General features: G+C 36.0%; 1 long non-coding RNA gene across 1 annotated transcript; it reads right to left on the bottom strand.

Moving 5' to 3' along the window:
* Positions 1 to 9,483: 9,483 nt before the first annotated feature.
* Positions 9,484 to 11,074, bottom strand: LOC122020874. Its single transcript, XR_006122356.1, has 4 exons — positions 10,972 to 11,074; positions 9,962 to 10,142; positions 9,774 to 9,841; positions 9,484 to 9,671 (listed from the first exon to the last, which is right to left on the bottom strand). It is a non-coding gene; the product is annotated as an uncharacterized LOC122020874 (long non-coding RNA).
* Positions 11,075 to 12,308: the final 1,234 nt, after the last annotated feature.

Here is a 12,308-nt window from a genome sequence, read left to right as displayed (position 1 = left end):
TCTGCTGTAAAAATACCAGAATAGCAAACCCATCACAATAAACCACCATACCCAACATAACCTGTACATCTCAATCTAGTGGTTAACAAAAGTAACAAGGAAGAACCAATACAACTCCTCATACAATAAGAAGGGCACATAAGAAACAAGACTGCACAACACTCCTAAGACGTCCAGACAGTGTGTCATGCGTCTATCCCGCCTTCTCATCTACTCCGTCCGCATGCCCTCTATTATATCCTAGGAGGTATCACCCTCACCTATAACGTAAGCATCATGAGTTTACGTTTGGAAGGGCCCTCCCCGGAGGGCATCCCGGGACACCCAACCCATACTCACCACATATGCTCATATTCATCCAATTAGCCACATAAGAATATAATCTATCCACGGTATACTTATATCAATAGCTCATTTCATTCATTCTATAAACATTCCTACCTTGAAAGAAAACAGTTGAAGTAAGCATACACATAGGAAAGCCAAGCTAAATCCTGTACCTAAGTCATGCATAACGAAGTAGAGGAAGATCACGAGAATGGAAACTGACATGGAAAACATGAAACCCATTGAGCTCATGATACACAATTTGATAGCGCACTTACCACAGCAGAACCATAGCAGCTATAACCTACTAGATAGGAACCCAAGATCACCCTATAACCTACTAGATTTATCCACCAAATTGCAGCTAAATCGATAGGAACCCAAGATCACCATCGACTAAATCTCCAACCAATTCACACCATTCTGGAATTCCAGAGCCCACCAAGAAACTTGTAATCGCCATAGCAATGCATTGAAATCTGCTGAATCAGTTCCAAAAATCCACAACTAATCATAGGAGCAGAACAACCTCGCATTGAATCCAAACCAAATCCACAACTAATCGGAAAACAGAACAACATCGAATTGGATCCACATATTCCAATCTGACCAGCATTTCAAAAGCAACAGGAAGAACAAAAACGTGATTTATCAAGGTTTAGACCACCAACATCTATTTGAAACTTTCAGAAACACTAGGAGCAAGCAAATCAACAACAAATGCCGGAACTCAAGCTATCAAGAAGAAGAAACCGAACTTGTAAATCAGAAATCCACGCCTTACTGAACCAATCACATAAACTTAATCATGCTGCGAATGAAATCCAAAAGAACACTGCGAGGAACCAAAACGATACAGAGTATTACAGAGCACCCACAATCCACCAAGTTCATCCGTTCCTATGAGCAAGAACAAATCAGAACCCGAAAGAAAACCCGAGAAGAAGAAAAAACCTCAAAGGAAATCGATTCACGACCTAACTCCCTAGAACGTCTTCCCCTTATCTTTTTTTTTAATTCAACTAAATCAAATCGCGACACCTAGAACAGAAAACAAGCACATCACCTCCTCCCAAGCACCGAATCCCCCACCTCATAGACCTCATACCATCGTATTAGAGAGAACTTGCCTTTCTCTTCCTCGTACAATCGCCAGAAGGTCTCGCCCAAGATTATCGCGCCGCCGGAAAGACCGTCGCAAGCTCTGCGTCTGCTCGCGCCGTCTCTAGAAACTCGCCCGCGTGTGGTGGCGCCTGGCCGGAGCTCGAGGCCTGCCGGGATGCTTCGTCGATTTGGTGGAGAGGGCGAGAAGAGGGACGGCGATATTTGGGGCGTGGAGCGGGAAGAAGGAAGGGGGGAAACAATGTTTTGTAGGCTTTTATATGGTTACGTTATTACCCAACTTGATAATTTCGGATAATTACAGTTAATCAACTCCCTACTAAATTAGATACCATATATATCCACCCAGCTAATAATTCTATCCTCTTAATTAAAACATTTCGTACAATTTTATTTAAAATTCCAATTTGCATCAAGTTCCCCACGCTTTGTAGATAACCTTGGTCACATAACAAAAAAACAGGTCTTTTCCTAGAGCACTCTTAAGGTACTATACAATTCTATAGCTGCTTCACAGTGATCATGACATGAATTCTCCAAAAGATAACACACTAACACTAAATGAAATGTTAGATCCAACACTAACACTAATGAGATGTGAGATCCAATAATTGGGAGCTAGCGACTATAAGACAGTTTAATTTTCCAACCAATCTTCTCTATTTCTTTGAATTACTCAATGATTCCTCCTATCTTAAGTACTAATCTCATTTGAATCTAGTTTAGCCCTCATCATGTCAATCTCTTTAAGCATATCTAGTATATCTTGCGTTGTGAAATATGAATATCTTTCTCTCCTCTTAAATAGGGCTGTAAACGAGCCGAGCCGAGCCGAATTTTGGGGTGTTCAAGCTTATTTGATAAGATAACCGAGCCGAGCCGAGCCGAGCTTAAAATGAACCAAGCTTTTGAAATGAGTGTTCAAGCTTGGCTTGGTTTATTTTTTATGAGCTTGAGTTTGTTTGAAGCTTGGCTTGAGCTTGGTTCATTTAAATGTTATCAAGCTCTCAATTCAAGCTTGGCTTGAGCTTGGCTTGAGCTTGGCTTGGGCTTGGTTCGAGCTTGGCTTGAGCTTGATTTGAGCTTGGTTCGTTTAGATGTTATCAAACTCTCAATTCAAGCTTGTTTGATTGTTTGAAACTTTTAATTGTTTGATTGATTATTAAGATTGATAATTTAAATTTATTTATTTTATTTTATTATTTATTTAGCATATTGAAAGAGTTTTATTAATAAGTATGGTTCGTGAACATTGTTCATGAACATTGTTCACGAACGTTAACGAGCCGAACACATATGTGTTCAAGCTTGTTGGTTTAGCTTAACGAGCTGTTCAATCTTGTTTGTTTAATTAATCTTATGTATATTGAACAAACATAAACAAGCTCTTACCAAGTCGAACACCAAATTTATTCACGAACGCTTGGTTCATTTACAGTCTTACTCTTAAAGTCACCCAAATACTTGAGTTTAAAGTCATCGACGAAAATAGTTTTTTAGTTGATGAAGTGGTTAGTGGAATGTAGCAGTCAGGGAGAGGAGCTACAAACTGAAATGATCTTGGGCATTGAAGAAAAGGTATCCAGATAATCAACTTCATAAATTTGTGTGTATCCTTTCGCCTCCAAATGGGCTTTGAGGCTATCCACAGAACCATCTAGAGAATCCTTGACTGTGAATACCTATCGACACCCTACATTTGATCTCCCACGGGTAAGAGGAACTAATTCCCAAGTGTCATTAAAGTAAAGTGCACATCTCATCAATAATAGCCTACCTCCAAGCCGAGATAAAAAAAAAAAAACCTTTATGGGGGCAGGAAGAAAGGAAGGCAGAGTAGCTGGGTAATAATGAAACATAGGTAAAAACGAGAAAGAGGATGGAAAGTAGATTATTTTTTAGTATCTTAGCGTATGGTGGGAAGATCCAAACTAAAGGGATTCTAAAACAGGAGTAGGTGAACAATATCAAAGGAGGCACTGGAGGATCGCATCATCTTCGACTATACACCCATAAAGTAGGTGCCTAGATGAGGGAGCCTTAGTAACTGTCATAGGAATATTCATAGAGGTATAGGAAATGATAATGGTGTAGGAATATGAAGAACATTATCCACATCAATTAAAAGAGATAAAAATGACAGTTTGATATACAGAGTTTTTCATGCGGGATTCTGAGAAAGGATCCATTCAAGACAGGCTCAAGTATATTTGAGGCCTAGGCGGAAAATTTTTTTCTAGGTCTTTGATATTGTTTTTAAAAAAATTCTCTCATCTTTTTTCATTCGGATAAAAACGATCGTTTAATTTTTTTAACAAATTAAATATGAATTTTAAAAAATATTTTTTATATAATTTAATTTCCTCACTTTTACTTTTTTAGATATAAAATTATTAATTAAATTTTTATATTCAAGTTTTGATAACCAAATTTAGAGAAATATAAATTTTACGGTATTAAACAAAATATTATTAATATATATAATAATACATCTCAAGTTTAGCTTAAAAAAAATATATTCAAAATTATTTTAAAATGAAGAAAGATAGAAGTATATCTAATTATTTAAATGAAAGATGGATATAACAACTCTTACAAAAATGAACAAAATTGAGAAAATAAGATTATAAGAATGATGAAATAGAATAACAATAAAAAAAAAAATCATACTCTCATGCTCAACTCATTATTATCGGTGAAGCACAAAAAATAAATAAATAAAAAATAATATATAAAATGATAAAACTGAATACAATCCTTAGAAAATAAATATTACACTGAAATCAAACCGGCCATTATCATTTATCAAAAACTAAATAGAAGCATTTTTAGGCATAGAGCAAAGGAACAAAAATAAATCATATTTTTCATTACCTAAATCAAAATAATTGTAAATGATGGATGGACACAAAGGTAAAATCGAATAATTTATAACTATAAACATATTTAAATAAAAGTTAAACTTAATGTTTATCAAGGAAGCAAACTGATAAAGGTATCTATAAAAAAAATTAATAAAATAAAGCATCACTAATGAATCAAAAATGTAAGAGAGTAGTAGGCTATGATGGATAGATATTGAAGAGAAATATATTAGATTTTATAAAATAATATCTATAATTAAAAATAAATTTAATTTGTTAAAAAAAAGTGTCCATTTATGACTCTATCATTGTAACTCTAATGAGATCTTTGTGAAATCCGAAGCTTTGATAAATTGAGATCATGTAAATATTTAATCACGTGGGGTCTATTCTTTTCCATCTTCTTAAAAAAAATATACATAAAAATATATTTAATATATTAAAAATAATGAACCTAATTTTTAGAGAATGAGATTATGTAATCTTTTATCTTTTATCATGCGGACCCTATTTTTTCCATTCTCTTAAAAAAACATATAAAATATATGTAATATATTAAAAATAATGGTCCAAATAAAAATTGGGGCCCTAGGCATAGGCCTTAATGGCCTACGCCTAAAGCCGGTCATGGATCCATTGTACGCAGCCTTACCCTGCTTTTTGTAAGAGGCTGTTTCTAGGATTCGACCTGTCATGGCCGGTTCCAAGCCCGGATAAAGGAGGAGGGTTGCGTTAGGTTGTCAGCGAGCGTCAAAACTATGACAAATATTCAATGAATGGATCCATTAAATTATTGTGCTAATGCTAGGTTGTTCCCCGGAAGGAACGTGTTGCAGGGTCTGACTGTAACGTCTCGGCAAGGACCACTACATCTCCAGAACTCGGGTGTAGTGCTAAATATGCTAGAGTTCGCGTTACAGGGTCCGACTGTAACGTCTCAGCAAAGGTTGCTACATCTCCATGAGAACTTGGGTGTAGTGTTAAATAGGCAAGAGTTCTCACACCATAGGTTGGATAAGAACAAATATGATAGGAAAACCAATAGCTAAGATTTAGAACATGGAATATAGGAACTCTCACTGGTAAATCAATGGAAGTAGTAGATATGATAATTAGGAGAATAATTAATATTTTGTGTGTACAAGAGACAAAATGGATAAGCGAGAAGGCAAAGATGATTGAGAACTCGGGTTTTAAGTTATGGTACATTGGAAAGAGTAAAACAAGAAATGGAGTGGGTATTATTGTAGATAATTTGTTAAAGGATGAAGTTGTAGGAATAGTTAGAAAAGGAGATAGAATTATAGCCCCTTAAGATAATAGTAGTGAAAGAAACTATGAACATAATTAGCGTATATGCACCACAAGTAGGATTAGATGAAGCTACCAAATCAAGGTTTTGGGAGGACTTAGATGAAATATTACAAAATATTCCACCAAATGAAATGATTTTAATAGGAGGTGATTTAAATGGGCATGTCGGAGTGAAAAATGAGGAATATGAGCAAGTACATAGGAGTTATGTGTTTGGAATGAGGAATGATGAAGGGAAAACTATATTAGATTTTGCGATAGCATATGACCTTAAATTAGCTAATACATTTTTTAATAAAAGAAAAGAAAAGAACACTTAGTCACATTCAAAAGTGGGAATAATAAATCGCAAATTGACTTCTTATAGTTAGGAAGAAGGATAGAAAGATTTGTAAATATTGTAAAGTCATCCCTGGAGAAAGCTTAACTATCCAATATAGGTTAGTAGTGTTAGATATATGCCACAAACATAGTATTGATAGAAAGAAAATATATATGATTCCTAGAATTAAGTGGTGGAAGTTAAAGGATGGGAAACAATATATATTTAAGGAGAAAGTAGAAGTACAAGCATTGGGTGAAATATACGATAACTCTAATATAACACGGGATAAGATGGTATCAAAGTTGAAAATAGTAACTAAGAGTGTATTCGGTGAGTTAAAGGGTCATGCACCACTAGGTAAAGAATCTTGGTGGTGGAATGAGAAAGTACAAAAGAAAGTGAAGGAAAAATGAATAACTTATAAGGAATTATATATTTGCAAGAACGAGGAAAACTTAAAAAAAATATACAATAGCCAAGAAAGAAGCTAAGAAAGTAGTGAGTGAAGCAAAAAATGAAACTTTTGAACGATTATATCAAAAATTGAATACAAAAGAAGGGGAAAGAGACATTTATAGAATAACTAAAGTGAGAGAAAGGAAAACAAGTGATCTTAGCCAAATAAAATGTATTAAAGATGAATGTAATAGGATATTAGTAAACGATGGAGAAATAAAAGAGCGGTGGAAGAGGTATTTTCATCAACTTTTTAATGAAGGTTTAGGTGACCAACTTAACTTAGATAATTTAAGTAGGTCAAATGAGCATAGAAATTTTAATTTTTATCATAAAATTCAAACTGCAGAAGTAAAACAAACTTTAAATGAGATGCACAATGGAAAAATTGTTGGACCAGATGATATTTCGATAGAGGTATGGAAGTGTTTAGGGAAACAAGGCATTGAATGACTTACAAAATTATTTAACATGATATTGAAAACGAAAAAAATGTCTGATCAATGGTGGATAAGTACTCTAGTTCTCTTATATAAGAACAAGAGAGATGTGCAAAATTGTGCAAACTATAGGGGTATTAAACTAATGAGTCATATTATGAAACTTTTGGAAAAAGTAATAGAAAAAAGATTAAGGAAGAAGACCACAGTAACAGAAAATCAATTTGGGTTCATGCCTAGAAGGTCGACAATAGAAGCTATACATCTTCTTAGACAATTAATTGAAAAATATCGGGAGCGAAAATAAAATCTACACATGGTATTCATTGACTTAGAAAAAGCTTATAATAGAGTCTCAAGAGAAATTATATGGAGAATTTTAGAAAAGAAATGTGTTAGCGTAACATATATTGAACTAATTAAGGATATGTATGAGGATATAACAACCAGAGTAAAAACTTCAGGCGAAGTGACTGAAGAATTTCCAATAAAGATAGGGTTATATCAAGGATCAACTCTAAGTCCCTATCTTTTTAGACTAATTATGGACGAACTTGTTGGTGCGGCTAGCACTAACGATTTAACCTAGGTTTTGATGAATGACAAATAGGTTAAGTTAGTCTTGTTGTTGTCTGACACTTTGATCGAGTGTGCAGGAGAAGTCCAGCTAGGTCGACGGGCTGACCGGATAGCTGGCGAGAGTCCAAGCGGGTCGACGGGCTGACCGGACGCTTGGCGAGAAGTCCAGCTAGGTCGACGGTCTGACCGGATAGCTGGCGAGAAGTCCAAGCGGGTCGACGGGCTGACCGGACGCTTGGCGAGAAGTCCAGCTAGGTCGACGGGCTGACCGGATAGCTGGCGAGAAGTCCAAGCGGGTCGACGGGCTGACCGGACGCTTGGCGAGAAGTCCAGACGGGTCGACGGGCTGACCGGACGTCTGGCAGGTAAGTGAGGTAAGTCACTGGAGGGGAGTGACTGTGAGGACGCGTTCCCGGGAAGGGGACATTAGGCGTCGATCCGGCTTAGATCCATTTCGGATGTCTAAGTCGAGATCGTGACTAGATTTCGGAAAGACGGAATCTAAGTCATACTCTCTTTATCCATCTGCTGAACTTTAACTGCTAACAATTTGTTTTACAGAGATGTATTTTTGCCTCGGACTAACTTTGTTTTGCGGGAAAATGAGTCTTTCGAACAGGGTCCGGCGCCGAGGGGATCCGGCGCCCGAAGGCAATTTTATCCACCAAGTCGTCGCCACGTGGAGCATCTTGGTTTGAGTCACACTCCGCCCGAAGGGATCCAGCGCCCGAACAAGATATAAAAGAAGCCCGTGCGGAGCTTCGAAATCAATTTTTATCGAGAACTCTTCTCGCCGGTCTTGCCGCCGACGCTCGCGACGTCAACAACGCTCCGACAAAAGTGCTCCTCCGGTGTTTATTTAATTTTTCTTTGTCGGTATTGCTTTATTATTACTAGCATTTCCTGTACTTATTCTGTAATCTTATTTCGACTTGTTAGTGATTGCCCAACGAAAGTGGTCAAGGACCACGGGCCTTCGAGTAGGAGTCGTCACAGGCTCCGAACGAAGTAAAAACATCTGTGTCTACTTTATTTTTCCGCTGCGTTTATACTCGTCTTTTTCGAATCGATATTCACCCCCCCCTCTATCGAATCTAACGGTCCTACAGAACTCACTGCGCACATTCAAGACACAGTACCGTGGTGCATGTTGTTTGCAGATGATATTATTTTGGTAGATGAAACATGTGAAAGAGTAAATGCTAAATTAGAATGTTGGAGGGAAACACTAGAAAGGAAAGGTTTTAAGCTTAGTAGATTAAAGACAGAATATATGGAATTTAAGTTTAGCAATATTAAAAGTAATGAAACAATTGTTAAGATAGGAGAGGACGAGTTGCCCGGAACTGACAGATTTAAATATTTAGGATCATTTTTGCAAAACGATGGAAGGATTGAGAGAGATGTCTTACATAGAATACAAGCAGGATGGGTGAAATGGAGAGGAGCGTCGAGTGTTTTATGTGACCGTAAAGTACCTCTTAAACTTAAAGGTAAGTTCTATAAAATCGCAGTTAGACCTGCTGTGTTATATGGAGTTGAATGTTGGGCTATGACTCAAGCACATGAGCAGAAGATGAGAGTTGCAGAGATGAAGATGTTAAGGTGGATGTGTAGACATACGAAGATAGACAAAATAAGAAATGAGAGCATTAGAGAGAAAGCCGGAGTTGCATCTATTGAGAAAAAACTCCGAGAGACACATTTAAGATGGTACGAACATGTACTTAAACGACCAATAAATTCTCCAGCTAGGCGATGTAAAACTATGATAAATATGTATATCAAACGAGGAAGAGGAAGACCAAAAAAGACTTGGTTAGAAACAATAAAATAAAATAAAATTTATTTAAATATAGATGCTGATATAATAGGAGATAGAGCTCAATGGCGTAAAAGGATTCATGCAGCCGACCCTACCTAGTGGGAAAATGTTTGATTGTTGTTGTTATTGTTATTGTTATTGTTATTGTGGGGAAAAAAAAGAAAGTAGTAATTTCAAAGAAAGTTGGTGTGGAGTAAAGGCTTAGAGTAATAGGATTGTAACAACCTCTGATACCATGTAGTCGCCACTATATATTATTGATAAAGTTTGGTTTTATAAACACACCTTACTGAGCTATATATTTACACATGGATCCCAATAAAGAACACTGCCATTAAGGGATGCGGGTGTAGCAATTAAAAGCATATCTGAAACATCTCAATCAATTCCAGAAGTGAGTTGTGTGCATCCACTTGACACTGGATTTAATGAAAGCATTAAAACTTAGAATAAAAAACAACTACAAATTGCCAGATATATAATACAAATACCACAATGGGAGACAGTTTTTCCCAACTTACCCATCAAGTGGATTTATAACACCAGGGAATTCCTTTCCAAAAGATAATTTGTTTATTTTGTGGCTCATCTAGTTTCAGTCAGAAGAAAAAATATGTTAATCATCAATTGAAAATTTTACATGATGCTGAAAGAACAATGCATTCATAACCAAGGTAGAAGGTGATGCTATTTGGGACTTTATTCTCACATTATAATTGTCATTCTGAATGCCTAGTAGATCTTGCAAAATATTGAAAGATTCCATGGAAGCTTTGTCCAGGGGCAAAGTGAAAATTTCCAACAACTTTGATCACTTCCACAAAACCATCAATGTTGCATCCTTCACCATTTTCCTCCTTTACTCTCTCAATGAAGCCCTCTCTCTTGCACTGAAATTGGTAAATGGCATCATAAAATTTAGGATGTAAGGCATAAAAAGGCAAAAACATCCATGGAAGGTTGAATTAACAAGCTCAAAGGAAAAAATTTAAAAATAAAGAGTAAAATGCAAGTTCATCAGTCTTCAATCACACAGCTATCTTCCAAATATATGTAGGAGACATGAAATACTTTTCACGGTACAAGTCAGTAACAGAGTATAAGCTGTTCTTACTTAGTATTTTCAACATCACATTGTCCTTTAGAAATAGAAGTGTTTATCATTAACAACATAAAAGCATTGAATAAGGTTGAAGGCACCTTTAGTTGGCTGGTCAATTATGTACAATTTCAAGATTGAGAGAATGCAGAGTCAGCATTTCTGTGGAGAAAATCTATATGAATTTAGGCTGATTAACGTACTAGAAAAGATTTTACAGGGCAATTCAGTGTTTGGAAAGGCAATTTCAACAGGATGCAACAAATATCCTGCAAACCTTGACTGACTTGAGGAATCTCACAGGGATTCATGAAGATTTAAGGAACTAGTCCAGTAATCTGCTTCCGCATCAAATCCCAATTGCATATTTCATAATCAGAACCCAAGAATGTCCACCAAGGGAGAATGAATTTTTCCTTTTTATTTATAAGTGCAATATATTATAGTCAGAAAGCAACCAACAGAGCTCATTGTGATCATCAATTGGATGATTAGGATTTTAAATTGATAATGAAGGTTACTACAATTGCTATCCTATGATTGACTCAGGAGTGCACAAGTGGATAAGAAATGACTTCCCCTAAATCACAATGTGTGTGCAATAGACTGATTTTCCATACCTGATCGATATGATCTGGGTTTGTCATACCCAACCTTTCTTCTGGTATGCTTCACGAGTTGCAGCAAAGTTCATCTGACTACAAAGGAAAATTTATCTATGCCATGATGCCATCTTAATATGTTCTCAGATGAATTATCTGAACTTAGTGTCCTATAAAACAGAAAAAGTCACATGATTGTACTACAGCATGATGACATCTGATAAATGAGCAGAATTTTTGCTGAGTTAAATTAAAGTTCAAAGATATTACAGCCCTACTCTCCATTACTTCATATTTTTCCTGCATATGTTGATAAAACTAGTGTGTTAGTGGACATGTTTTAATTGAGTTGGTGGAGAGAAATAATAGGGTAATGGATGTAATGTGGTGTTAGTGGGTCAATGAGTTGGCAAGTTGAGTTAGTGGTAGAGGATAGTGGTTAATGTTGTGGTGTTAGTGGAGTTAGTGGTTTTTTTTTTAATATGTGATGTATTAGCCTATAAATAGTATATGTAATAATCAATGAATTAGTGTGAAAAACTTATTTTTTATCCTCCTTGTGTCCTCAACTCGTCTATTTTTTTTTTCTTATCAGTGATATCAGAGCGAGGTTTCGAAGAAAGTTATATCTTCTGAAAGTTTTGTACAACCTGTCATTCCTCGATTTTATGGTCACTATGACCATTGGAGCATACTCATGGAGAATTTTTTAAGATCCAAAGAATATTGGACGATCATAATTTCTGGAGTAGCAGAATCGATAGAAGGTGTTGAAGCTCGTTCATTCAGATATTTACGGACCAATAACACCGCATTCTAATGGAGGTAAAAGATATATAATTACCTTTATTGATGATTATAGCCGCAAAATATGGATTTATTTGTTGTAAGAAAAATCCAAAGCCTTTACAGTTTTCAAAAATTATAAAGTACTTGTCGAGAAAGAAATCGACAACTCTATTAAAGTTTTGCGTACAGATCGTGGTGGAGAATATAACTCACATGAATTTACAAATTTTTGTAAGAATCATGGAATCAAGAGGCAACTTACAACAACTTATTCACCTCAACGGAATGGAGTATGTGAAAGGAAGAACCACACTATTATAAATATGGTGCGAAGTTTTCTGATGACAAGTGGTATTCCTAAAAGTTTTTGGCCAGAAGCAGTTAATTGGAACATCCATATATTAAATAGAAGTTCTACATTATCTGTTCAAAACATGACACCGGATGAAGCCTGGAGTGGAAAAAAATCAACTGTTGATCATTTTCGAATTTTTGGGTGTATTGCTTATGCTCATATTCCAGATGAAAGGAGAAAGAAGCTAGACAGCAAAGGTGAAAAATGCATT

This window comes from Zingiber officinale, chromosome 9A (assembly GCF_018446385.1).
Source record: "Zingiber officinale cultivar Zhangliang chromosome 9A, Zo_v1.1, whole genome shotgun sequence".
NCBI classification, from domain to species: domain Eukaryota; kingdom Viridiplantae; phylum Streptophyta; class Magnoliopsida; order Zingiberales; family Zingiberaceae; genus Zingiber; species Zingiber officinale.
This window is presented reverse-complemented; position numbering and strand designations above follow the sequence as displayed.